The 26,092-nt window shown below is 40.6% G+C and overlaps 1 protein-coding gene across 2 annotated transcripts in view; it reads left to right on the plus strand.

The window, feature by feature from the left end:
* Positions 1 to 3,471: 3,471 nt before the first annotated feature.
* Positions 3,472 to 26,092, plus strand: part of hivep2a (HIVEP zinc finger 2a) — an 85,958-nt gene continuing 63,337 nt past the window's right edge. Inside the window, exons 1-2 of one of the 2 annotated variants that reach the window (XM_086142959.1) lie at positions 3,472 to 3,494; positions 9,828 to 9,886. The gene's annotated coding sequence lies outside the window, so the exon portion shown is untranslated. Of the gene's footprint in view, positions 3,495 to 9,718; positions 9,887 to 26,092 lie in introns of those variants that run through there. The other variant, XM_086142960.1, reaches the window with a different exon arrangement.

Genomic DNA, 26,092 nt, shown 5'->3' on the forward strand with positions numbered 1-26,092 from the left:
AAACTACAGAATGAAAAGAGAGGGATTTACAGTCCCAGCCATTGAAGGGCAACACATGAGTCATGCATTGGGACTGCATCCACATAACTGTGTGTGTGTGTGTGTGTGTGTGTGTATGTGTGTGTGTGTGTGTTCACCAAGGCACCAGTATTTCTAAGACATTTGACTCATCCATTCAGAGAAACCAAGGTCTTGTGACTCGGACCATAAATATGAAATTACATGTAACCTGAAGCAGGTTGACATGACAGGGATGGCTATCGACGGCTTCCATCGGTACCCATCCCATGTTCGAAGCAGGCGTGATAGAATAAACACCAACGAACCCTGATACTTCTTTTGTCGTCGACGGTATCATGATGCCGTAGACGTTTGTCAGTTAACGTCTTGGGAGGAATATCTTCCGCTGGACAGTGGAGATCTAGGATTTCTAGATTGTAGACACAATTATTTATGTTTCTCCTCTAATGCTGTTTAATCTTGGTAAAAAAAAAGACATAGTTTTAAAAATAACGAACTCTAAAGCTTGTTTGTTTTGTTTGCTATTGAAAAAATAATTATAAAAAGGTTTTCGGGTCAACTTTTGAGAAACCAAACTGCTAAAATCACAATTATGATCAATTTGGCCATATATCTTTAACTTAAACTGCCCTTCATGCAACTAGAAATGAGTAAAAAATATATATGTATTTTGTGTACTTGTAGTCAAATATTCACTTTTGCTTTACATTAGCATTTTCCATATCATTCAGTCTTTCAAATTAGTGGCTATAGATAGATTGTGAGGACAAATCGAGCATAGAATCATTGTTGCCGTTTTTCCAGGGTTGTGTATGCCTTGTTGAATGTTGAATAAGAGCCTGTGAACACACGCTCGCATGCACGCACACACACACACAGACGGACACGCACACACCTATGAAAAGCAAATGCAAATCGCAGCATCAGAGGCTGCCGCAGCTCCCTGTCGCCATGGTGCTGTTGCCACGGCGTCTCCATGGGGACTCTGGGGGTCACCAATGATGAGGTCATATCCTGATGAGCCTCTTATATGAGACGGCAGATGTTAATCTACTTACTTCTCGACCACATCCATCCCTCCTTCCGTGCCTCTCTCCATCTATCTATCTATCTATCTATCTATCTATCTATCTATCTATCTATCTATCTATCTATCTATCTATCTATCTATCTATCTATCTATCTATCTATCTATCTATCTATCTATCTATCTATCTATCTATCTATCTATCTATCTATCTATCTATCTATCTATCTATCTATCTATCTATCTATCTCCATCTGCCTATCTGCCTTTTGGGCCATCTGTTCATATCTCTCCGTCCGTGATCCATCCATCATGTGGCCTCTGATGTCTCGGGCGGAGGTGGACGCGTGATTCGTCTCCATCACCGCTTAAAAGTCATCTGTCGGGCCAAAGTCAAAGCTCCCGGCTGAGATCATGAGCAGGCTCTGTCTTCCTGACGGTGTTCGGAGATGACAGGATGAGGGTCTGGAGGTCTGGGGGCCTGAAGGCCCGGGGGCCGGACCTGACGGGCCCTCGCCGCAGCTTTATAAGATTTCACACCTCATTCTTCTGCGGGCTGCTTATCGCATGAATATGAAGGAGCCCGGGGGAACCGCCGCGGATTCCCCCTATGCAATGTGTTTTGAATTTTTCGCACATAACTCAGAGCCATGAAAATCCAGAAAGCGGAGCGTCAAATATGGTTGGATTTATTATGAAAATAAAGACTGCGGGATCAAAATCTGCACATCATAATATCTTATTGAATGTTCATTTAATATAACACTCATGTGCATTTACTGAATGAAGGGGCTTTTAGATGGAATTATTGTTGCCATTACATTTTCCATACATTAATGTTTGTACATATACAGACAAACAGGGAGTGTTTTGAATTTTTCGCACATAACTCAGAGCCATAAAAATCCAGAACAGAACGTCAAATGTGGCTGGATTTATTATGAGAATAAAGACCAGGATAAAACGTGCACATCAAAATTTCTTATTGAATCTACATTTAATATAACATCACCCTCTTAAAATAATCGTCTAAGTCATTTTAAAAAAAATTTTTTTTTTTTTGACTAAATCATTTCCTCATGATGCTGACCACCTCTGGCAAAATTGCCTACATCCTCTGTTAAACAGATTGTGCCATTCTACCCCTTTGGTAGAAATTGCCTATGTCAAGAGTGTGTCAAATGGTTCAGTTTTTTGTGTTTCCTGAAAAATCCCAAAAATTGACTTAGGCGATTATTTTAAGAGGGTGACAATAAGGCTCTTATGTGCATTCACCAAACGAACGGGCTTTTGGATGGAATCATGGTTACCGCTACATTTTCCATACATTAATATTTATACATATACAGACAAACAGGGAGTGTAATGAATTTTTTGCACAAAACTCCGAGCCATGATAATCCAGAGGGCATAACGACTGGACGTATTATGAAAAGAAATCCAAAATCCAGATTATAATCTGCACATCTCAATTTGGTATTGAATGTACATTCAATATAGCACTCATGCACATTCACCAAACGAACGGGCTTTTGGATGGAATCATTGTTAACCACTACGTTTTCCATCTATTACTGTTTATAATATTAATGTTTATACATCTGTATATGTATAAATATTGCATACACAAACAGAGAGTGAGCTTGTCAGAGAGACAGGCGGTCATACAGACAGGTCGCTCCAGAGGTGACCGGGGAATCCTGCTCCCTCCGAGCCGTCAGACAGAGCCTCCTCCCCGGCCAGTGCTCCTCCTCCCCTCCCCTCCCCTCCCTCCGCCCCTGGATGCGCGCTGGGGGATCCGACGACGTCACACACGCGCACGCGCACAGACATTTCACGCAGACATACGCCCGCGCTCTCTCTCTCCCTCTCGTGCACGCGCATCTGCTTCTATTCTGGGAAGTGGCGCTTGGAATAACCCCCCCGCGTGCGCGCTGTCTGCGCGTGCGTGTGTGTGCTTCTCCTGATTTCACCCTCTCTCTCTCTTTCTCTCTCTCTCTCTCACACACACACACACACATACACACACACACACACACACACACACACACACACACACACACACACACCCGCGCTCAGTCTGACTGCAGCGCACCAGCGAAGCTCCGGCGGCACCGAATCCGGTCTGAAAGGATTCTTTCCATTTTTTTTTCTTCTTCTTTTTCTTCTTCTTCTTCTTCTTCTTGTGCGTGAGTGCGCGTGCGCGTCCCGCACGCAACTTTCGCTCCGTCCGGTTTCGCGTCACCGCCACCGCGCTCGCCCCCCTCCTCTTGTAGGATTCTCCTCGTACCCCCCCCCCCCACGCACACATACACACACACACGCACACACTCCTCCAGCGGGTGTGTGCGTGTGCGCGTGTGTGTGCGCTGTCACCGCGGAGGAAGAAGAAGAGGAGGAGGAGGAGGAGGAGACGCGCCGCCGGAGGAGACGCACAGCTGGCAGGGTAGGAGCCCCTCTCTCAAACATGTGTGTGTGTGTGTGTGTGTGTGTGACAGCAGGGTGAGGCGGACATTGAAGTGTGTGTGTGTGTGTTTAGAGGAGGGGGGTGTTTTCACGCCACTTGATCTGTTGTTTGGCTTATAAGGGCACGGCTATGCAGGGGGAATACCCCGGGCACGCACGGCGTTGCATGCAGATTAACCGGGTTGCGTAATATCCTGAGGAATTTTGCGGGGGGGTGGGGTGGTGGTGGTGGTGGTAAAGTGGCTGGATATTTAAAAAAAAAAATAAAACGTAAAAGTGAAGCCTTGACTTTTCACATGTGTGTGTTTTTTCTGCGTGTGTGTGTGCGTGCAAAAACTCGCTGCGTGAAACCGACACGATCGCGGTCTATTTCTCGATGCCCGACTTTGACCGGCGCTGAAGCCTCGTCCCCGCCGGTTTGTGCGTGCATGCGCGTGTCCGTGCATATATATGCGTGTGTGTGTGTGTGTGTGACCTTACAGCGCACTCGCCCTGGTATTTCCTTGTCGCTGCCACAGTGTGTTCAGACATTCCTGCAACGAAGGGGACACGAGTTCCAGTTTGAGTGTGAGTGTGTGTGTGTGTGTGTGTGTGTGTGTGTGTGTGAGGGGGGCGTTAAAATGTGTGTTTTGTGGAGGGAAGCTGACTTTATCTCGTAGGTACATCGTTTGTTTCCTCTGTTTGTGTGACTCTATGAGGTGGAGGTAGAGAGAGAGGGAGCGAGAGAAGGTGGGTGGTGCGCTGGCTGGTTCCGGGAATGTTCCATGACGTGTTGCCGTCGAGAGAAGGGCCCCGGCGAGGGGGACTCCGTTGCACGGCGCGCACAGCGCAAAATCCCGTGCACATGCACACCTTCCTGTGGTCTTGTCTATATGTCTGCAACCCCTTCCGCATCTCCCCCTACGCTCTTGCAACTTTGCAGGAGAGGGGGGAGGTCAAAGGTCAGGGTCGGAGTCAAAGAGGTCATAAAGCGTGCACGGCAGGTGGCCGAGGTCGCAGACCTGAGGGGAGGGATGTGTGTGAATACCAGGGGCGATTTATCGCCGTAGCGCGGAAAAGGAGGGAATTTTTAAAAGCGCATCTTAGTGCTGTTCCAGCTGTTCAGACTGCCTCCGAATGTAACGTCCAATCAGCATGCAGGGCCGCTCCGTGGGGAACCGCCCCTTTTTGGGGGCCATTTCCAGTCAGGTTGTTATCACTCATAGACACTCGTGTGAAATACGTTATTTGTTTATTTATTTTTTTAAAAGGGAACTTCCATGCATTCATTATGGGTTCCCGGGAGGTCTCGCGCGTACGTGATTTTTTTAAATTACATAACCTGCTCAGGCTTGCATACGTGCTTTCGTCATACGGGCAAAGGTTAAACAGGCTTCTCTCTTCATATTCAGAGATATCTGAAGGTAGACTATTCTTCTCTGAATGACTGGTCAATTTATTATGGCAACTATAGACAATTTCATGAACAATCTTAAATGTAGCTTGCTTGTAGCTGGAGGGAACATCTTTGGGTTATTCCACCACCTGTTGGTTACAAGTTGTATTGCTATGTCGTTTTGACATGACAAACGAAAAGTGTGACAATTGTCTAGTCACCTTTTCATTTGCCTTTTTAAAGGTTCGCCTTAGTCATCATAGCAGAAGCCGCCAACCCAATAATTTTGTCAGGAGCCGCCACTGGTAAATACCCATTCATATATACAGTATGTCACATTTTGTACTTACAAATAATTTGTTCTTTAACTCCGCACGCAATCAAATGTTCGCTAGCCAAATTAATTTTTTTACAATCAATGTAAATCCCATTGATCCACTGTCCAACACAAGAAAATGCACACTGCACTCGTTTGAGACTTTTTTATGGGTTTATTTGTGGCAAAAATACAGAAAGAAATAATAGATAACATTATTTATGACTGCTTTCCGGCATTTGTATTCAGCGTTTCTTTCACGAAATCAGTAAAAGTAAAGCCTTCTCGGATATGAGACACTTGCTAACGCTAATGCTATCTCTTGCGAGCCATCTTTCATTCATCCGAATTAATTTTTTTTCTCCTTCAAAGACTTGCTTCATTAACCCTTTAGCCACATCAGCCGTCTTTAACGCATCTTTATTCTTCAGGATTGCACAGACGGTTAGCTTAGCCATGTCGTAGTCCTCGGTGAGATCTGTAACACAAACACTGCTCTCACCATGTTATCGTTTAGCTATCGTTTCCTTCTTCGGATCGACTGGAATTCTTAAATTCTTATCAACACCACGAGCACTGGCAGTTTTAACTTTTTTGGGAGCCACAAAAAATGTTCTAAAATGAAAACAACGCTGAACGATGTAAACAATGCATAGCATAGCAACAACGCAACAGTGCTACAACAGCAGCGCAGAAAAAGCCTGTGAGTTTGTTCGTTTATGTGTTTGGGCCCCAAGGCTTGTTCACAGGTCACTCAAAAACACTGTCCGCAGGCCAATTTGTTCGTGATTTGGCCGTTCGTGATCTGAGGATCCACTGTAAAATGTAACGGTCCCCACTTATATAGCGCTCACGATCACCTTGCAGTGATTCCTAAGAGCTTTACACCAGAATAGAATCGCCTTAATTGTCATTGCGTCTCAAAAACACAATGAAATTGCTGCCGCGTGGTGAAGGAAACAAAAACAAAGGAGGCAATGCAACAATATGCTTCACCCATTCACGCTCGCATTCACATGCCGATGCAATGTGAGGCGCTGGCCAGGCTGAGAAACACTTTGACATGCATGCAAGAGGAGCTGGAGTTAAGATATATGCATCAACAAAAAAGCCAAATATCTTAAATTACACATTTATTCATATATATTGGACAACTCCTGGTTCAACTCTAGCCGGGGTGTGAACCTTCGCCTGATGTCTGTTGGGATCAGCTGCAGAACATCTGCAGCCCTGTGTGCGGGATAAGCAGCGTCAAGAAGGAATGAATGAATGAATGAATGAATGACAAAAAGCAGCAACCGCCTCTGTGATCGGAGTGTCTGTCAACTGTGAGCAGCTTCTCTGAACCTGAGGCTAACGTCATAGCATCCACACAGCAGAAGACTTTGGCCGGGTGACCTAAACACACAAACACACACCTGAATGTACGATGAGTGTCCGTGCTGCAGGGAGGGGAGTGTGTTTTCCTGAGTGTCTGTGCTGAAGGAATGTGCGATACTTGAGTCTGTTTTAACGTGAGTGTATCCGTTTTGTAGCGTTTTTACCTGAATGTCTGTGACAAAGTGCAAAGAGTGTGTTACATCTGAGTTTGTCTGTTATGTAGCGTGATGAGTGTGTTTACCTGTGTGTCCCTGCTGTAGTGTGAGAGATGTGCGACATCTTAGCATGTCTGTGCTGCATTTAGCGAAGTGTTACATCAGAGCGTGTCTCTGCTGCAGTGCAAGGCACGCTTAATACCGGAGTCTGTCTGTGACGCGATGAGTGTGTCACGTCTATGCATGTCTTGCATGCACTGTGAAGAGAGTGTTACACCTGAGTGTGTGTGTGAGATGCAGTATGAGGAGAGTGTTACACCTGAGTGTGTGTGTGATGCAGTGTGAGGAGAGTGTTACACCTGAGTGTGTGTATGATGCAGTGTGAGGAGAGTGTTACACCTGAGTGTATGTGTGATGCAGGTAGAAGTCTGTTGCACCTAAGTGTGTGTGTAATGCAGGTAGGAGTGTACCACACCTGTTTGTGCGTGTGTGCTGCAGTGTTAGGAGTGTGTTACACCTGAGCATGTCTGTGCTAAAGTGTGTGAGGTGTTGACCTGAGAGTGTTGACACTATAGTGTGAAAAGTGTGTTACACCTGAGTGTGTGTGTGATGCAGGATGAGAAGTGTGTTACACCTGAGTGTGTATATGCAGCAGCGTGAGGACTGTCTTATGCCTGGATATGTCTGTCCTGTCGCATAGAGTGTGTTACACCTGTGTGTTTTGGATGCGCTGCGGGGATTGTGCTCTTGCCTCCTATTTACTCTTTGTTCACCCTCCTCCATGATTTCCTCCTCTTCATGCCTGCTTTGTTATCAAACCCTAGTTTCTCCCTGTCTTCTGTCAGACACTCCTCCAGCCCTCATGTCTCCTCGCACCTTCTGTCATTTCCTCATTTCCTCTATCCCTTTCTCAGATTCTGCTTTCCCTAAAAACTTCTTGTCTGATTCATTTTTGAACCTCCTCTTCACTCAGATTCTTCTCCACTCTTTTAATGTTTACCTTTATTTTGGCTCTTCCAGATTACCCCTTTCCCTTCAGTTTTCCTTTCTATTACTTTATTTCCTGTAATGTAATTTTTTCCCTCCATCAAACAATGAGGACGTATCTGTTTCTGTGTGTGTGTGTGTGTGTGTGTGTGTGTGCCTGTAGGTGTGCATCTGATCACCTGAGAGCGGAAGAGGAACCTGACTCGCTCAGGTGACAGAGGTCTTGACAGTCCTGAATTATTAAGACACACACACACACACACACACACACACACACACACACACACACACACACACACACACACACACACACACACACACACACACACACTGCCTTGTCTTTGTGGTTTAATACCTGGGTGAGGAAGGAAGGGGACGACAAGAGGAGAGGAGAAAGGAGGTGATTTCAGTTGATTTCTATTGGTTCAAATATTAATCAGAAATAAAGCGCAGACAGTACAGAAATACAAATGTGTGTTTGAGACGAGGCTTGTGGCGTCGAATTAAGACAAATATTAGTCGTTGATCGCCATGGCAATGAGCTGCAGTGGATGGTTTTCAGAAGTTCACTGAAGCCGCTGTGTCTTTGTGTCGATTAGATTTTCGTTCAAAAGATAAAAAAACATGTAAAAATATCAGGGGATGAAAAGTAATCCAGTCTCAGCGGGTGTGACAGAAAATAAAACCCCAGTGGGCTTTAAAAAACACACACACACACACACACACACACACACACACACACACACACACACACACACACACACACACACACACACACACACACACACACTCATACGCGCACACACACACACACACACACACACACACACACACACACACACACACCGCCCAAAGATGGAAATGACAAAAGAAAAGTGAAAAGCAGGTTGACAAACGAGCGACATGTTGTTTTGTTGTTGTTGTTGTTGTTGTTGTTGATCTGAGAATTTGAAACGTGTCACAGCCCAAACGGAAAGCGGAAAAACTACAGGGAATTGGGACGCGTCTGTAGACATTTTCAGAAAGTAAATGTGAGATATATCGTACTCTGATCAGGAAATGACCCAAAAAGCACTCACCAATCAACTGTCAAGTAGTAAGAAAAGAAAGAAAAAGTCACACAAAATATTAATTAATGAATTAATGAATTAATTCATTAATTCATTCATTCATTCATTCATCGTTTCATGCATGCATTCATTTATTTATTATCTTTACCACTAATCCATGCAGCGGGGCCGGAGCCTATCCCAGCTTTCATTGGTCGAGAGGCGGGGTTTGCCCTGGACTGACTGCTAGCCAATCACAGGGCCACATACTCACTCATGAACATGTCATATAGAGACATGCAACCAATCACCATCTCATTCATATCATATACAAACAAACAACTGTTCATCCTCCAACTCACACATCATATAGAGCTATAAAACCATTCATTCTCTCAGTCACTCGTCATAAAGAGACATAGAGGCATTCACTCCTAAAGAACGGCTCGCAACGGAGTCGAACCGGGGACTGTCTCGCTGTGAGGCAGATGCGCTGCCCTTGCCGAAATTGGTCGTTTCTGACGTTGACGTTGCCGATTCTGCTGAAGTTGATGCTGCCGAGGCCGCCGGCATCGCAGATGTTGACAAGTTGTTGTTGTTTACGTTGCTACCCGGAAGAAGGGCGACGCAAGTGCATCGGATACGTTGACCTTTGACCTTTGTTGGAGTTCTGAGGACAAAATAATTTATTTCGGAAAAATGATCATTTATTAAAGTTTATTTGAACTATGAGAGCGTTTTACATTCAAAAAAAGGGATTGCTTTGATGACCTCTGACCTCATGGACTTCCAGCCTCGGACGGATGATAGAAGGATGGAGCCTCAATGCATCTTAATGACACATGGCCTCATTTCAAAAGTTACAATCATTTTCTGTCTATTTTTGATTAATTTCTTCTTCCTCTCTACATACTAAATAGGTGCTGGTAAGGTAAACTTTGGCTAATTTTGTTACAACACCCCTGTGGTTTAATTACTACTTATATGAAAATATAATTAATATCAACACCATGTAAGATAAAGCGTCTCTTTCCCCCTGTGTCTCCTGCAGAAGCTGCGACCACGTTGTGGATTTAAACAACTGGAGCAGAGGACAGACACACACCTCAGGTTGGAAATGACTCAAATTATGTGTGTGTGTGCGCGTTTATGTGCGTGTGTGTGTGGGTGGATGTGTGTCTTTTTATAAGTGTTAAATAATCTAATTATTTAGTTATGAGCAAGATGCAGGAAAAATACAGACAAGAAATAAATGAAATTATATTTTCATATATATATATAGATATCAATGTAATATGATATAATATATATTATATAATAATCATAAAAGGCCGCTTCAGACTGGCAGTTATTTTATTCAAGCTTGTTTAATTTCAATTGAAATTCTTTAGCGGATCACTGTGGTGCCTGGAAAGGGTTTTAGAAAAATACATCCCAATAAAAGGCATTTTAAAGACATATTATATTGGATAAAAAAGAATAACAAATATGCAACAAGCTACATTTTTAATATAATTACCAAATTTTCACCATATTGCATAATTAGGAAGTCCTCCTAGGGCCCCCATGACATTATTTTGTTTCTGCAGCCATTGGAGCGAGAACAAATTTCTTCTTTGCAGTATGGAGAGGCCTTTAGAGTCAAGCTGAATCCATTTCACAAGGTTCACTCTATCCTGTTTCCCCCGGCAACCATCCAGGCCAGCCGACGGAGGTGTGACCTCGGTTGAAATGTGCAAAATCCAGCTTGTCCTCCAAGAAATATCCATTGGCTAGACAAGACCATAAAGTTTAAGAAATAAAAATATGTGTGTTAAAATAAAATTAAAATACAATAAAATAAAATAAAGACACTGAAATTTAGAGGAAAAAGTTAATGGGAAAAAGAAAAAAAACAGAATTCTAAAAAATAATGTATGTTTGATTTTATAAAATTGAATCAGTATTTGAAAAAAATACATCAGAATACATCATTTAATTTCCTCAGAATATATAAGAAAGTACTGAGAAAATGCTCAGTGAGTTCAGTGAGGAATATTCTGAAAATTAAAAGTAAATTCTACTGAAAATTAAAAATGGCCAGCAAGATGTTCCTTAATGAGATACAAAAATATAAAAAGAATTAGCAGTGAATCTAATTGTTCATAAATGACTTACAGTCATTGTAAATTTATTCCTCTTTTTATTCCTCCTTATTTTGGAACTTTAACATAATATGACACAATATTAACTCAAATAACAACCTATTTTTAATTTTAGAATTATGGAATTGCCTTAAAGTGAATTTGAATCACATGAAAACAACAGTCTATCTTTTCCTTTTTATTAATATGAATTATATGATGCACTGATTGAGATGAACTATTATTACTGCAGGAGTTGGATTGTTTTGACTATTTTACAACCCAGAAAAACAAAAAGTTGAATAAAAGAAAGGAGTGAAAACCCTGCAGCTTCCAGGTCCAACTGTGCCGGAAAAATATCTGATTTTCACCAATGAATAAGGTGAAATAATAAAAAAACGAAACAAAAAAAAACATAACAGATGGTAGTACAAATAGGGATGCGGGCACCATGGCAACCAGTGAGATGGCACAGAGGAGAACACAGGGACAAACGGAGAGATACGATTGGCCCGGAGCATATCAGGAAGTGAGTGAAACACACACTCGTGTCCATTCGCTCACAATAACTCGCACGATAGAATAAAGGGAAAAAGACAGAAAAAAGACAGGAGGTGAAGAGGGAGATGGAGTGTGTGCGTTCTGTTACCATGGTGACCGTGGCCCGGTGCATCAGATGCAAGCTGTGCCCTTGACAGAAAATAAGAGAGGGACCCTCACACACTGACACGGACACGTGCACAAACCCAAATCCTCGAGTAATGACTTGTAAATGAGCAAGAACTCCCCAAATAACAAATCAGAATCAGAAAAACTCCTAATTGATCCCGGAGGAACCTGAGTGATCTCAGTTGCTCCACACAGTAAAGAAATAGAAATAAATAAAATAAGATAAAAAGGAAAAAATAAATAAAGGTAAAAAATATAACTAAGGTCTAGGAATAAACATAAAATATAAGTGACCTAAGAATCCTCAACAGACCACTTTAAAAATACAGGGGGTGGCATGAAAATTTGGAAATGTTGCCAGAAAACCACCAAGAACATGACACAACACTTTACCGAATGGTGACTGGTTGTGGCCTGAGCTCTGGATTTTAAAGGGAAGAAATGGAATGTTATATTTCGTCTGAATTATTCAAAAAAATATTTAAAAAAAATCACCAGCTTCCATTGACTGAATTTTTTTCCACAAAATTCAACCAGATGTTTTTCACAAAAATTAACAGGCTACTGTCTGAAAATTATCATTGTATGAGGAAAAAAAAAACTTAAAAAAATGTCAAATAGATATAAAATAATCAGCAGAAATGTAATTCACGTATATGTTTTGAGAAATTGCCTAAAACTAGCGAGACAATTCGATTAGTCTGAATAACACAATCAAGGTGAGTCTCCTCTCGCTAGGTGTGTGCATGTGTGTGTGTGTGTGTGTGTGCGTGCGCGTAGATAACAGATCATCATGATTTGAATAGTTGTCTAGATAAGAAGTGTTGTTGCTTCCCAGTATCCAGCGGTCCACTGGCCTCTTTGTTTATGGATTCAAATAAAATGGAAAGCAGAGTGTGTGTCCGTGTGTGTGTGTGGCTAATGTGTACGATGTGTGCCTGTGCAAGTGTACACAGGAGTGGGTACAATGTGTGTATGTGAGTGTGTGTACATGTATGTGTGTGTGTGAGCACAATACAATTCACTTCCGCATCATTCCTCATGCAAATGACGGCTTTGTTGCTTCTGCAGGCTGCACACTTCCTGTACATGCTGTACTGTGCTACAATTGCACGGAAGGTTGTGTGTGTGTGTATGTGTGTGTGTGTAATTTGTGTGTTTCTTTGGTATGCTTGTGTTTGTGTGTGTAAGTGTGTGTGTGTATGTGTGAGAGAGAGAGAGAGAGAGAGAGAGAGAGTCTGCACAAGTGGCTCGGTGTGTCCATCTCCGCAATTTTGTTTACTTTGGTCGATATGTTTGAAAGCATGTCGGCGTTAAACATGAGGTTCGTGCATGTGTGTGTGTGTGTGTGTGTGTGTGTGTGTGTATATGTGTGTATGGGTGTGCATCACGCTAGAGAACTGTATGTGCTTTGTGTATGTGTGCTACATGAAATGCTGCACTGTGTAAGACAGTCTGTGCAACTCATGCAGGACTTTTCTGCACTTTACTAAACTCCAGTGTTTGATGTCAGACAAGGTTTGTCGACATGTCACACACACGGGTTGTTATCGATAACAAACTGACCCCAAAGGTCACACAAGCACACACACACACACACACACACACACACACACACACACACACACACACACACACACACACACATCGTTGTATGTTCTAAATGATAGCATTCGTCAGCCGACCGATTCTGCAGAATTGGCAGCGAAGAACGAATCGAAAGCCAAACGCGAGCAGGCAAAGCAGCAAAGACGTCACGCTCAAACTGTTACCACAAAAGACACAAAAACACACTTGTTTCCTGCTTTGAGAACGTCACACACGTTGCAGCGGTTGAGGTGTGCAGCTGTGCAACACTTGCACTGAAACGGTCCGCATCACAAATCTGAAGAATACAATCCAAACGTCATTTTTGAATTCAAACTGTGACCTCCAGAAGTCGACAGGGAGCTTGTAGGCTTCTGTGTCCGACTTGTAATTATTTACACTTTTTTAAGGTGATTTTTTGCACAATCGTATGCAAATGATTTACCTTTGTTTTTCTTTTACTTTTTATTTTAGAAATATACAAAAATAAAACAAACAACTTTTAAAGTTCTTTCAAATTTTTTGTGCAATTTCTGTAGCTTTTACCCCATACCTTTTTTTTGAGTAGAAATATCTAATTTATTGCAAATGTTCAAACTCTTTTTGTTTCTTATTTTCTCTCCATGACCTTCACTCTGCCGTTCCACCGCCTTCCTTCCTCCCTGTTCTCTCTCTTATCCTCCTCCTTCCATCCTCTCCCCCTAGGACATCTTTCTCTCGGCCCTCTCTCTTCATTCCCGTCGTCCCTCTCTCCTTCCCTCTCTATTGTGCTCATCGCTACGTCTTTCACACCTCCCCACATTTCCATGACCTCTCCGCCAGAGAAGAACAGGTGGCAAGCTGCCACGTCACTATGTGGCTTCCTGCCTGAGAGAGACAGGGAAAGACAGACCGACAGATCGACGGACAGAAAGAGAGAAAGGAGGAAGGAAGGAAGGAGGAGGAGGAGGAGCAGAGAGAAGTGGAGGGGGATGAGGGCTGTGATTATCAGCGTGAAAAAAGAGTAGCAGGTGTTTCGTTTCCACTTCAAGTCAAGAGATTTTTGTGCGTAATGACATCATTTCCTGTCATCAAACAGGAAGTCAGACTGCTGTCAGCTCCTGAGCACGTATATAGGAATAATTATCTCAATATGTCACCAGACACTTGAAGAGCAGACATTTATTCTGTCACATAACTGCTCTTAAGTTTAATGTATCATTTAATTTCATTTAATTTCATCTATTATCTTTTTAAATCTTTATCGTAAATAAAATTGAATCTGTTACTTATATGAATTCGAGATATTTTCTTTTAATTTCAGGCTGATCTTCCAGTCATTTCTGATCTCTGTGTTTTGGTTAGTTTGTTCAGTATTTATCAATATTTTTTTTCTTTTCTTGCAAAACTGTAGAAAATTACTTTCTTATGTTTTATGCTATCTTCCATCCTAAATAATGGGCTTAATTCTTTTTCATTTCCAGTTGTACTTTCATTGCTGATTTTATTGGCGTTTCTTAAACGATTCCATCACTTTTTTTCTTGCAAACAAACGATTCCTTGTTCATTTAAATATTTCTTCATATCCATATGTTTTTACATCATTTCTTTAGCATTTCCAGTTCAATACGCTTATTTATTTATTTATTTCCATGCATTTCCTGCTTACTCACACGCGACATCTTCCCCATATTTTGCAAACAATTAAGTACATTCGCTTGGAAAAGTGAAAAGAAAACAGCCAAAAGCAAAACAAGCAGGCAGACAATAAAAAAACCTCAGCCGGCCCCCGGGATCTTTGCCAAAGTGTCCTCCGACATTCCTGATCAGCGCCTGAATTTCCTACTTTTCTTTGCCCCTTGAATGAATCATCACCTACAAACCCCATGACTCAGCAGAATAAAAACAAGCGTATTAAGCAGCTCTCGGCTTGTTTTACAGGTTGGAAGGACTATAGTTATGTCCTCTCCCCGTTCTGCCGCCTCCATCTCATCTTTAATCCCAAACTGCTGACACATTAGCGGGGAAAACGGGGAGGGGATTGTCTCCCGTTGCCGCCAGGATTAGCTGCTGCTACATCAGCTAGCCGTCTCAGTTGCTAACTCCGAACGCCTGGCACGGAGGCTGATAAGCCCCGGCTAGCTGCGCTGCTCACCCTCCGTGTATTTAAGGTTTAAACGTTTGTGCCGTTAGCAGCTAGCACCTTTCCCGCCCGCCCGTCATCCGCCCGCAGGATTAGCACATGCTAACAGTTAGCGACTAGGAGCGCCCTTTAGCGGGCTAAGCATTAGCCCGTCACATTAAATCTGACGGGAGCTGAAAAAGACATCCGTTTGTATATTTCTTAATCTCTTTAGTCACAACTGTTTAAAAGAGTGAGACGCAAGTCAGAAGGCATCTTTGAGCAAGGCAGCACCTGAGGCTAGCAGAGCAGCTAATGCTGAAGCTACCTCTGCGAACAGATGGAGGTACAGCAAGAGATGAAACAATAGTTTTGTACGATTAAAATCTGACTTTTTTTAACAGTGTGTTTCTCTTGTCATTGGATTAAATTTGCTCTTAATGTTGACTTAAGTCGCCCCGCTTTGTCCAAAAAACCCTCAAGGAAACTGTTGAGAGTTTAACCCAAATTAACCCTTTCTCCATTTTCCCCTTCCACTGCTGGGGCAGATGGTTAAACTCAGACAAAATGTCAAAAATTGTTCACTCAAAAATCAATGAAAACTACCCAAAAAAATTGATTTAAAAGAAATTTCAATCAAATTGGATGGAAAATTGTCTGATAACCACAAAGAAAATGGCATACATTTTTTATGTATTTTTCCTTTATTCAGCCTTAGCGTGCCTTTTCTTCTCAGCCTTTTTGTTTCTCCCCACTATTTCACATTTTTTCTTTCTCCCCTCTTATATTGAAACAGGAAAAGAAACCACCTCCTTCTTACAACATAAAAAAATGGATCCTCCATGTTTCTCCTGTCAGAGCGTCCTCTTTGCCTCTCGCTTTTAACTGACATTTAAAAAGATATTTAGTTTGTTTTGTACCTGGTGTGTTTCTGTACCCCCCGCCACACACACACACACAGACACACAGACACACACACACACAGACACACACACACACACACACACACACACACACACAAAAGCAAACTTGCGGCATCGTGACAGGATTCGGCTGACAAGCTGTGTGATATTAGACCTCAGTGTTAACTTAAATTACGTGCTGTGTGTGTGTGGGTGTGTTTGTGTGTGTGTGTGTGTGTGTGTGTGTGTACGTGTGCCTGTATTTTTGTGTGTAGGCGTGTGTATGTGTGTGTGTAATATCTGGTCTCACAGTCCTAATGCCGTCAGTAAATTTTGCTCCATCTATCATCTTTAATTCCCACTGGATATGAGAGACGTTCAGCCCAGAGCCAGAAATATCTATGCAAATATAGTTACATCAGGACTGCACTTAAAAAGGAGATGCTTTCCTTCCAACATTTAGATTGTTGGAATGAAAGTAAAGCTTTTTACAATGAGGTTTTAAAATTGTGACGCATATTGCAAATTTTTTAATGTCCAAACTATAAAAAAAAACAAAAATGAGAGAAAAATAGCATTAAAAAATAAAAGAAATTCCATATGACAGGAGCATAAAGTGTGTGATACGTTTCCCCCATATTTCCTGAAGAATATTAAATGTTCTAACAAAAATGAATGAAATAAGATGAAAGAAAAATAATTCTATTTTTAAAAACAGTTTCTAGTAAATATTTGCTGGTATTATCCCAGTTTATATTTTTTATCCAGTTTTACAAATATTTTACTTGATTTATTAAATGACCTTTTTTAAACGACTATTTGAATTTCCTGGCAAGTATTTTTTTACACAAATTTGTACAAAAAAAAATACATTTTGTACATTTTAGTATTCTCTGTTTTCAGAAATTGTCATGAGTCAGTAGTAAGTCCGTAAATGTCATCCGTGTGTTAGCATGCTACGTCTAGCGAGCATGCATAGCTAGTCAAGACGGAAGTGCTGCAGCTTATGTTTGCACTAGGTCAGCTTTTTTTTAGTTTTACAAATGTTTTACTTGATTTATGAAATTACCTATTCCTAATTGACTATTTTGAGCGTCCTGGAAAGTATGTCAATTTTTTCACATTTTTGTAGAATTTTGTAGAAACTATCAGCCGTGTATTAGCATGATACTGTAATTAGCCAAGACAAAAGTGCTTCAATGAATGTTTACTATGTCCGTATTTAGTGGAGCGCTGAGAAACCATACACTTGGAATTTACATCTAACCCAATGAGTGTGACCCCCAGGCCATTATTGCCTTCCTGCTCACTATGAGATTTTTGGGCTATTTTTGTTACGCTTTTAAGTACCACGATTCCTTTTTTTATGCTTTTCAAAAGAAACAAGTTAAGGTGACAAGGGACAGAGCTGAGAGATCCAGGTCTTGTAATCTATGCTTGCTCTAAGTTGCAGTTCTTCAATGTTATTTTTGGATTTTTTGGGGGGAATTTCTCTTTTTAGAATTGATTTGCACTTATTTTGCTTATCTCATTTCTATTTTTTTCTGTTTATCTGTTGCTTTCTGATTTCAAGGTAATTTTTTACATTTAACAAATTATTATTCTTTTTGATGAATTTTGCTAAAACTTTTTAACATTTTTTTTTTTAATTTATCACACGGATCCTCCTCTACTTTTGTTTGCTGTTCTGTCCTGTGCTCTCTTCTTTTCTCTCTCATCTTCTCCCCCCTTTCCTCCTCTTCTCTCTCTCTTGTCCTCTCCTCTGCTCTTCTCTCAAGTTATATTTAGCTCCTCTGTTCTCCTCTCTTCATTAGGGTGGAGCTCAGCATGAAAACATTCAGTAGGATGGAGTTTGTTACATAACACACCCTTATATAATTTGATGCATATTTGATGCCGGACAGTGTGTGTGTATGTGTGTGTTGGTTCAAGTCTGTGTGAGTTGTGACCCGGCAAGCGGTAAAGGTGAACTCTTGTTTAAGTGTGTTTGTGGAGCAAAGCGAGGGTGGAGCTTCTTCTTCTCCTCTGTGATGGATGACGGGCAGAAACTTACCTGTTCATGTCCTACATCTTGTGAGCCCAGTAGCCTGAAAATAACGGCTTTTCGTTGTTTAGCTGTTGTTCATTTTACAGGGATTTGTCGTGAAATTTTAAAGAAAGTCATCTTGGATGTACATGGACTTTGCTGTTGCTTTTAAATTTTTGTAATTTCTTTATTATTATGGTATCTTTATTATTATTAGTATTAGGTATTTTCTAGTGATTTGTCTTTTCCTTTTTTGCCCCGATTAATTATGTAACTATATAAGGGTTTATTTTCAAGTCTTTTCTTATAGTCATTTCTTTGCGCCGTCCGAGCTAATTTCTTGTCGTCAGTTGATTCATTGAATCCAAATTTTAGGTTTTAATCTCTTTTGCCTGTTTCTCTAATTTACCACCTCACTTGTGGCACATTTTTAAGACGCCCCTCCACCTCTAAGGTCTCGTTTCCTCTGGAGTCAGACAGAAAAACAGACTCATTTTAGTTTTTAATGGATGAATTCCCCAGCGATTCTTCACTATTGGCGAACCGTTTTCCCGGCTTTGTTGCCAAGATTCCTCTTTAATTCCTTAATGCTGTTTCTCACATGAGTGTGTTTGTTTTTGCAACTCAGCTGCTTGTGTTTGCCAGAATCAACCTGCTCGATGACTTATTTCCTGAGATGTTAACAAGGGTCAGCTGATTGTCGCCCTCAGCTTCCCGGCAAAAACCCTTGGAAGAAAACACAGCGGCGGCTTGTTTACCATCTGAGCAGGAATCCTGGATCTGGCAACCCGGAAGTGTGGAAACATGTTGGGAACAATGTTATTTTAAATTTCCAGTAGAACCAAAGGCCGGCTCGAACTGAATCAGTTACACGCTGAGCGGTGTCAGGATTTACAGAAAATGAAATCCTGTTATTGTTTTTATTTATATTGTTTCTTTTAAATCTGTATTTTGTGGATGTGTATATGTCTCTACGCTGTCCTTGAGTGTCGAGTAAGGCTCCTTAAATAAAAGGTATTATTATTATTTGAACAACGGTACCTGAACTATATCTATGAGGGAGGAAATCACTGCAAAATGTTTCACAAATGTTAGTATTTTTATGTTGCAGATCAGTAGATTTCATGTAATAATTTTCCCTTTTTTGCCAATTTCTGTATTTTTTGGGCTATTTTCCCAAGTTGTAGGTGATAACTTGCGAGACTTTGGATTCAAATCCACCAAGGTCCTGCTTTTTCTGTCAGCTTTTAAATTTTAAATCTTGTTTTTGTTGTATTTTGCAAACCTGACGCTGTCACTTTTATTGTTTCTTTAAAATCGGTATTTTTTGCATACGTATATATCTGGACAGCATCCTGTAGTGTCGAGTAAGGTAACTTAGATAAAATGTATTATCATTTTGTAAACAACTGTGCCTGCAATACGTTGCCGAGGTAAATCACTGCAAATTTTTTCAGAAATGTTAGGATTTTTTTCTGAAAGATTTCAAGTAATAATTTGCTAATTTCCTTTTTTTCTAATTTCCGTTTTTTTTTTGGGGGGGGGGGCTTCGATTTAGGTGACAAATTGCGAAACCTACCTTCAAATACATCAACGTCCTTTTTTTGTTGTTTAAATTTTCAATGGGTTCCATAGAATTGACATTCCATCTAAAGTTTTAGTGAACTGGATTTTTAGATTATTTCCTAACAGCTTGACGCCATTGCTGCGTTAGTAGTGTTTCCCACACTTTGTAAATTAATTTAATCAGGCGTCATCACTCAGGCCGAGTTCGGGTCCAGCCACTCACTGGACAGTTGACCTTGAGGTGACATTGGTGAAATGCTTGCCCCCCCGTCCCTTGGTGCACCGCCGCTGACAGATCATCATGTTGCGTAACATTTAAACTGTTCCCCTGTTGTTGTTCATATTGATTACCTCCCCTTGTGACGTGGACAGACTCGCACTGGCCACTGATCAATCACAGACTAATGAGATAAACGAGCTCTCTAATTACTTAACGAACTGCTGGCTGAGTGACACACACACACACACACACACACACACACACACACACACACACACACACACACGAACACACACACACACACACACAGAGCCAGTTCCTGTTTGACCCTAGGGAAGAAAGCACACCTCTAATGAGGCGGAATCATCAGCCAAGGACTTGAAATATATTATATTTTGCCAAAATTGCCATCATTGTGCTCCTATTTCACAAAACATATGATTTATTTACTCTTAATATTTACAATTTTGAAGAAACCGTGACTATCCAATATCTTTTCTTGTGAATTAAAAAACTGTATATTATTTTTGAGATAATTAGTTTGAATTGTTTCTGAGTGAAATGATACCCAAAACATTCTTTGGAAAAAACTCTTCCTCATATTATGCAAATTTTTTCGGCATGTTTTTCCTCTCTGCTTTTCAGCTATTAATCTGAATTTTAGAATTTCACTGCTTTTTTTTGTACTATTTTCAGGCAAATTTATATGATTTATTTCAGCTGGATCTATTAACTTTTTTCTATTTTCTAAATTAGTTTTATTGGATTTTTAATGGACTTTTAAATGAGTCATTGCTATTTTTTAAGCATTTTTGGCAATTCTTATATAATTTTTTTCTGATATATTGTTGATAGTTGGGCATTTTTCATGTGGAGTACAGAATATGTTTCCCAGTGATTGCAGTGATTCTTGCGTATTTTCAGGCAACCCAGGCTTTTTTTAAGAGCTGTAGCGAGTGCTGACGGTGACAAAGACTTTCTAATTATTTGTGATCATGTCGGCTCCCCGGCTCATTATCACTGTCACGGCTGGCAGTTACAGATCAACGATCACTTTTAAACTCCATTTCACTTTTTTTTTTCACTCTAAATATACGGGTCCTGAGAGTCAGTCGTTTCTGCCATGTTCTGTTTTTAGCTGCTTACATTTAGGGATTTACTCGCCTCTGTGGTCGTTCAGTCAGCTGGAACTGACAGCCCTTAACCCTGGCACTGTGTGTGTGTGTGTGTGTGTGTGTGTGTGTGTGTGTGTGTGTGTGTGTTGCACTGGCTTGTGTAACATTATATTGGATACCCCTGAGGTACCACAGTGTCTTGTGTGGAAAAGACACATAGCTGGACGGTCCTCTGGGACAGACCCGACTAATTTTAGCCCTGCGGGGGGAAAGCCTGAACTGGATGGACGTCAAGTGTCTGGTCAGACGGACAGACAGAGGGCCAGAGTCAGAAAGCGAAAAAAAAAAGAAAGAAACCACATGAAAATTTGACCAGAATTTTTTTTTCTTTTTCTTTTTTTTTTTTTTTTTAAATCCAAGCACAATCCACAGCGAACAAATAGGTTGAAAAAAACAAAAAATATAAACAACAGTTATATTGGTATCAACAAGAAACGATCCAAAATTGTCAGAAATTCACCCAGAAAAATGACTTATCAAAAAAAAAAATCAAAAAATTGCTCATTTTTGGGCTCATGTCATGGTAATTTTCCATGAAAAAAAAAATCTCAATGGTTTTGATCGCATCTTCAAATAAATAAAAAAACTACGTAAGGTCAAAGTCAGAGTACTGATTCTTTATTTTTTCTGCTTAATATCAAACGTGAAAGTCCCGGTGAAAACTAGGCGCCAAGCCCCAATCCTTGTCCTGCTTTGCTCCCGGGCCGTGTGGCGACGAGCTGTGTGTTGTAAACACAGGTGGTGTTTGTCCGGCTCGACGAAGGATTGTGGAGATTTTGTGCAATTAAAGTCTCTGCAGTAACCTTTGTGTTTTCAGGTTCCACTTGTTAACTTTAATGAACACAAGTTTGGGCTAAACACTGTGTTTTTGTTGTAACCTTTACAGCCTGACGTCAGTGTGTGTGCGCGACCGCTTGTGTGTGTGTGTGCGCGCACGTTTATAATGAGGGAGATGCTTGACGGTGTCGTTCTTCACTCAGTCAGAAAAAGTGTTACGGTTCATCTTTTCCGGCACGTTCTACATTATTGTTCCCCCAAGGCGCATATTTGGACTACAACTATGACCTCTTATCAACAAGTGTCCTGATTGGACGACGGCACATTAAGTTCTCCGCACTTTATGCCGCATTCTAGCTCACTAATTGTCCTATAGGGAGTCTTTTTGCATCTGCTTGTGTCATGAAATTGGCTAAAAATTAATAATTGAATGAATTGTTTGTTATTTGTCAGATGCACTATGAAATTTGCGTGGTTGCATCTCTTAAGGCGGTAAGAAAAAAAAAGGGAAAAAGAATAAATGCACACACATAACACATATTGCTCATTCACTGTTGTTAAAACAAAACAAATATGGTAAAATAAATAAATAAATATATATAATCTAAAAAAAGAAAATCCAATTTAAATAAAAACAGTTTAAAAGATGCTGTTTATCTAGGTGGTATTGAACTTTGGTTACAGTGTTTATTGAATTTACAATACTACAATATTGTGATTGTAAAAGTAAAGTGACTGTGGTTCGAAAGTACAGCGATTTTTATTTGAAATGATCCTTAAAACCTCAAAAATTCTTGAAATCTGACAGAAAACGCAAAATCGGGAAGAAAATAACATGGCGATCTCTAAGTAGCAATAAGGGTCAAGTATTTTATTTAATCTTCTATTTTAGGGGATATCTTCATAAAGTTCACATGACTTCATGCAGACTTTCATCTGATTTCTTAAATGATACTGTATTTTTACCCCAACAAAAAAGGTGACTTACAGATTTTTTCCTCTGATTGCAGAACAAAACTACTCCAGGTGTTTTGGAATTTTATAGATAAGTCTATAAATTGTTTAAAGAGAGAAATAGGAAATTATGTACTATCCATAAATAAAGATACTAAAATCATGCATATGGATGGGTGATGTGTCTTGTCACAACTGAGAAGCCCCTGACTAGCCCTTTCCAACACAGTGTGTGTGTCAGTGTGTGTTGCCGGGTTGACAGGTGTGGCGGACAGCAGAAAAAAAAAAAAAAATCATTTTTTTAAGAATATGATTCGTAACATTTTGACCCCAATAAAATGAATATCTTCAAATCAATCGGCAAACTTGCAATAAGAATAATCAAAACGCATTATGAAAAACTAATTGACAAAACTCAAGAGGGAAAAAAAATGTATCTGTATTTTATAAACAAATTTATGTAAATGAGAAAATCTGCGTGATGCTTTGACATTTATTTATCCGTCCATCGTCTTATCCGCTTACCCTGCACTCAGGGTTCCGGGGGGACGCTGGAGCCTATCGGGGTACACCCTGGACTGGTTTTAGGGTCACATTCACTCACTCACATATTCGCTGTATATTTTTGGGAGAACCCGGAGACATGGGGAAAACATGCAAACTCCGCTTGTCAGAATGGAACGAGCGCCCTTCATACTGTGAGGCTAAAGCGCTAACCAGCCCGCCCCTGAAAGGCTCAGCAAAAAGACACACTGACATTAATAACACATTTACACACACGCTGGCGCGCACATGCACGCGGTCTCAAAGTTGGAATCAGGGACAGCTGGTGTTTGTGTGTCTGCATGTGTGTGTGTTTGTGTGTGTGTGTGTGTCTGTGTTGCGTAACCCTCCCTGGGTCCCCACGGCTGACAGAGGCTGAAGCCTGGTCAGTAAACTGACTGATTGAAGCTGGAGCGGCAGATAAAAGAGCGCGTTGCCAAATAGTGAACAAACTCTAGAGACAGCTGCTGCTGCCGCTAGTCAGCAAATGACATGAAAAAGCTAGAAATAAATTCTGCCTAAAATATGAGCAAGAAATTATTTGCCATGTTGTGCGGGGTGTATTTTTAAAACATTTATGGGTTTTAGCGCGTGAGGTTGTGCATACAGATTTGTGCCGGGTAATTGCAGGCGTCCTCGAGTGAGGACGGCACTGCTGGTTTTCTCGAGCGTAAACCGTCAGCGGTGATGTTTGGTTGAGGAGAAGTGACGCGTTCGATCTGTTAGGATTTTAATGCGATGGGTTTAATGTCGGCCTGTAAAGATGGGCTTGCTCCGGATTGGCTGACGAAAAGATGTAGCAAGATTCTGCGGCAGATATTTCTAACGGTTTACGCTTTGACACGAATTTTAAGAGAATATCTAAATATTACAGAACTAATGTTGGGATTTCATGAGAAAAATAAGCAGTAAATGTCAGAAATATAGTTGGAATTTAATGAGAAAATATGCTTATGCTCATATGTCATTAAAATCACATAATGCAAACTAGCTATAAAATTATAGAATTGATAACAAAATTAAGTAGATCATTATTCTACATTATATATATTATAATACTTAAAATTACCATAAAGTGACATCACAATATTTTGAGGACAAAGTTTTATGATTACGTTGATCTAGTACAAGATCATATTTGTTTTTGTTTTTTTGTGTTCTAACAAAAGGTCATATTACTGTGAAATAAATTCAGAATCAATCAGTCAATCAGTCAATTTTTTGGAAAAAAAATTATATATAAACCCTTGAGTTGTATGTTTTATTGCACCGACCCCTGCCGGCTCTTCTCCTTAAGATAGGAATAATAAGTCGATCTTTACCGCATTAATATTTGACAGTTTAATCGAGCTGCGAGCATCTCGTCCCCACCTCTCGCCGTCTCCTCCACCTTCTGCGATAAAAAGAGAAAATAAAATAAATATTTCATACATATATAAATATATATAACAAAACAACTTTACGAGATGGACATATGAAAGAGATCACTGAAACAATTTGGAGCTGGGCGATTGAAACAGATAAGCCAAAAATCAGAGCAAACTTGTCTTAAATTGTGCAATAATTTCTTCTGTGTAATAACCCATATCTGTATCTGATGCTACTATAGTACAATGATCTGGAGCTTTATTTTAAGCTGTATATATACTTGTACATTTATATATATATTTTTTTCATTTCATTTTTATATCAATTGCATTTGTAACAAAAAAGCCCCTTGATCCCATCTGGGATCAAGAAAGTAATTCTGATTCTGATAAAAGATTCTGATAAAAATACAAGCAAGAAATGACGACAATAAAAGAAAAAAAATCAATCATTTTTAAAATTTAAATAACAAAAAAAATGCAATAACATGTGTTATATGGAAATAATTGTCATGATTATAATAAATATTTTGTTGATTTTTTTTTTTTTAAATTAGCGAACGTCACAAATGTCCAATCCAAAGTTGAATGTCTTATTTCTGCCTCAACGGGTTGTGAAAAATATACATTTACGTTGTCTTTTTAAACTTTAAAACATTGAATGCACCTCTGAAAAATGCCTTTGCTGGTCCTAAACTCTTGAAACCTCGGCCCTGGCAGGAAGCAGCTGCGGACGAACTGAAGCATGATGGGTGATGTAGTTGTCGGCTGGCGGCGGCAGGCGGTGTATTTTCCGGTTTTCCGGGTTTCCGCCAAGAACTCTCGACTGATCCTAACAAGGACAATTATAGCCTTTCAGACGGCAGAATCCTGATACCATCAAGTATTTATGTCAGCTGCACTCCACACACACTCCTCAGCTGTTTCATAACCTGCCTTTGCCTCTGTGTGTGTGTGTGTGTGTGTGTGTGAGAGAGTGTGTGTTTGATAGCTTATAGTCAACAATAAAGCTTTGAATTAAACATGAGTGCTTTGCAGAGGAGAGACACGTATCTGGCCCAGTTACCGGGAAAGCGTGCATATCCACGTGGTTCTGCAGCGTCATGTCTTGATGAGGGGGTCGGAGTGCGTGTTGTCAAGTGACAGGGGTTTGACGCCGTCCATTTTTGACACGAGTCGCACGACTCGATCTCGAAAAACCCTCGGAAAAAGAGTCACATGATCTGGTGTCGCGTCCCGTGACTCGTGACGGATTGCTCGCCAAACGGACTAGTCGAGATAAAGACTCGGGCCTTGAGCGCAGGAT

This window comes from Fistularia commersonii, chromosome 36 (genome assembly GCF_037954325.1).
Source record: "Fistularia commersonii isolate RoL2024-O1a breed Wild chromosome 36, RoL_Fcom_v1.0, whole genome shotgun sequence".
In the NCBI taxonomy this organism is placed as follows: domain Eukaryota; kingdom Metazoa; phylum Chordata; class Actinopteri; order Syngnathiformes; family Fistulariidae; genus Fistularia; species Fistularia commersonii.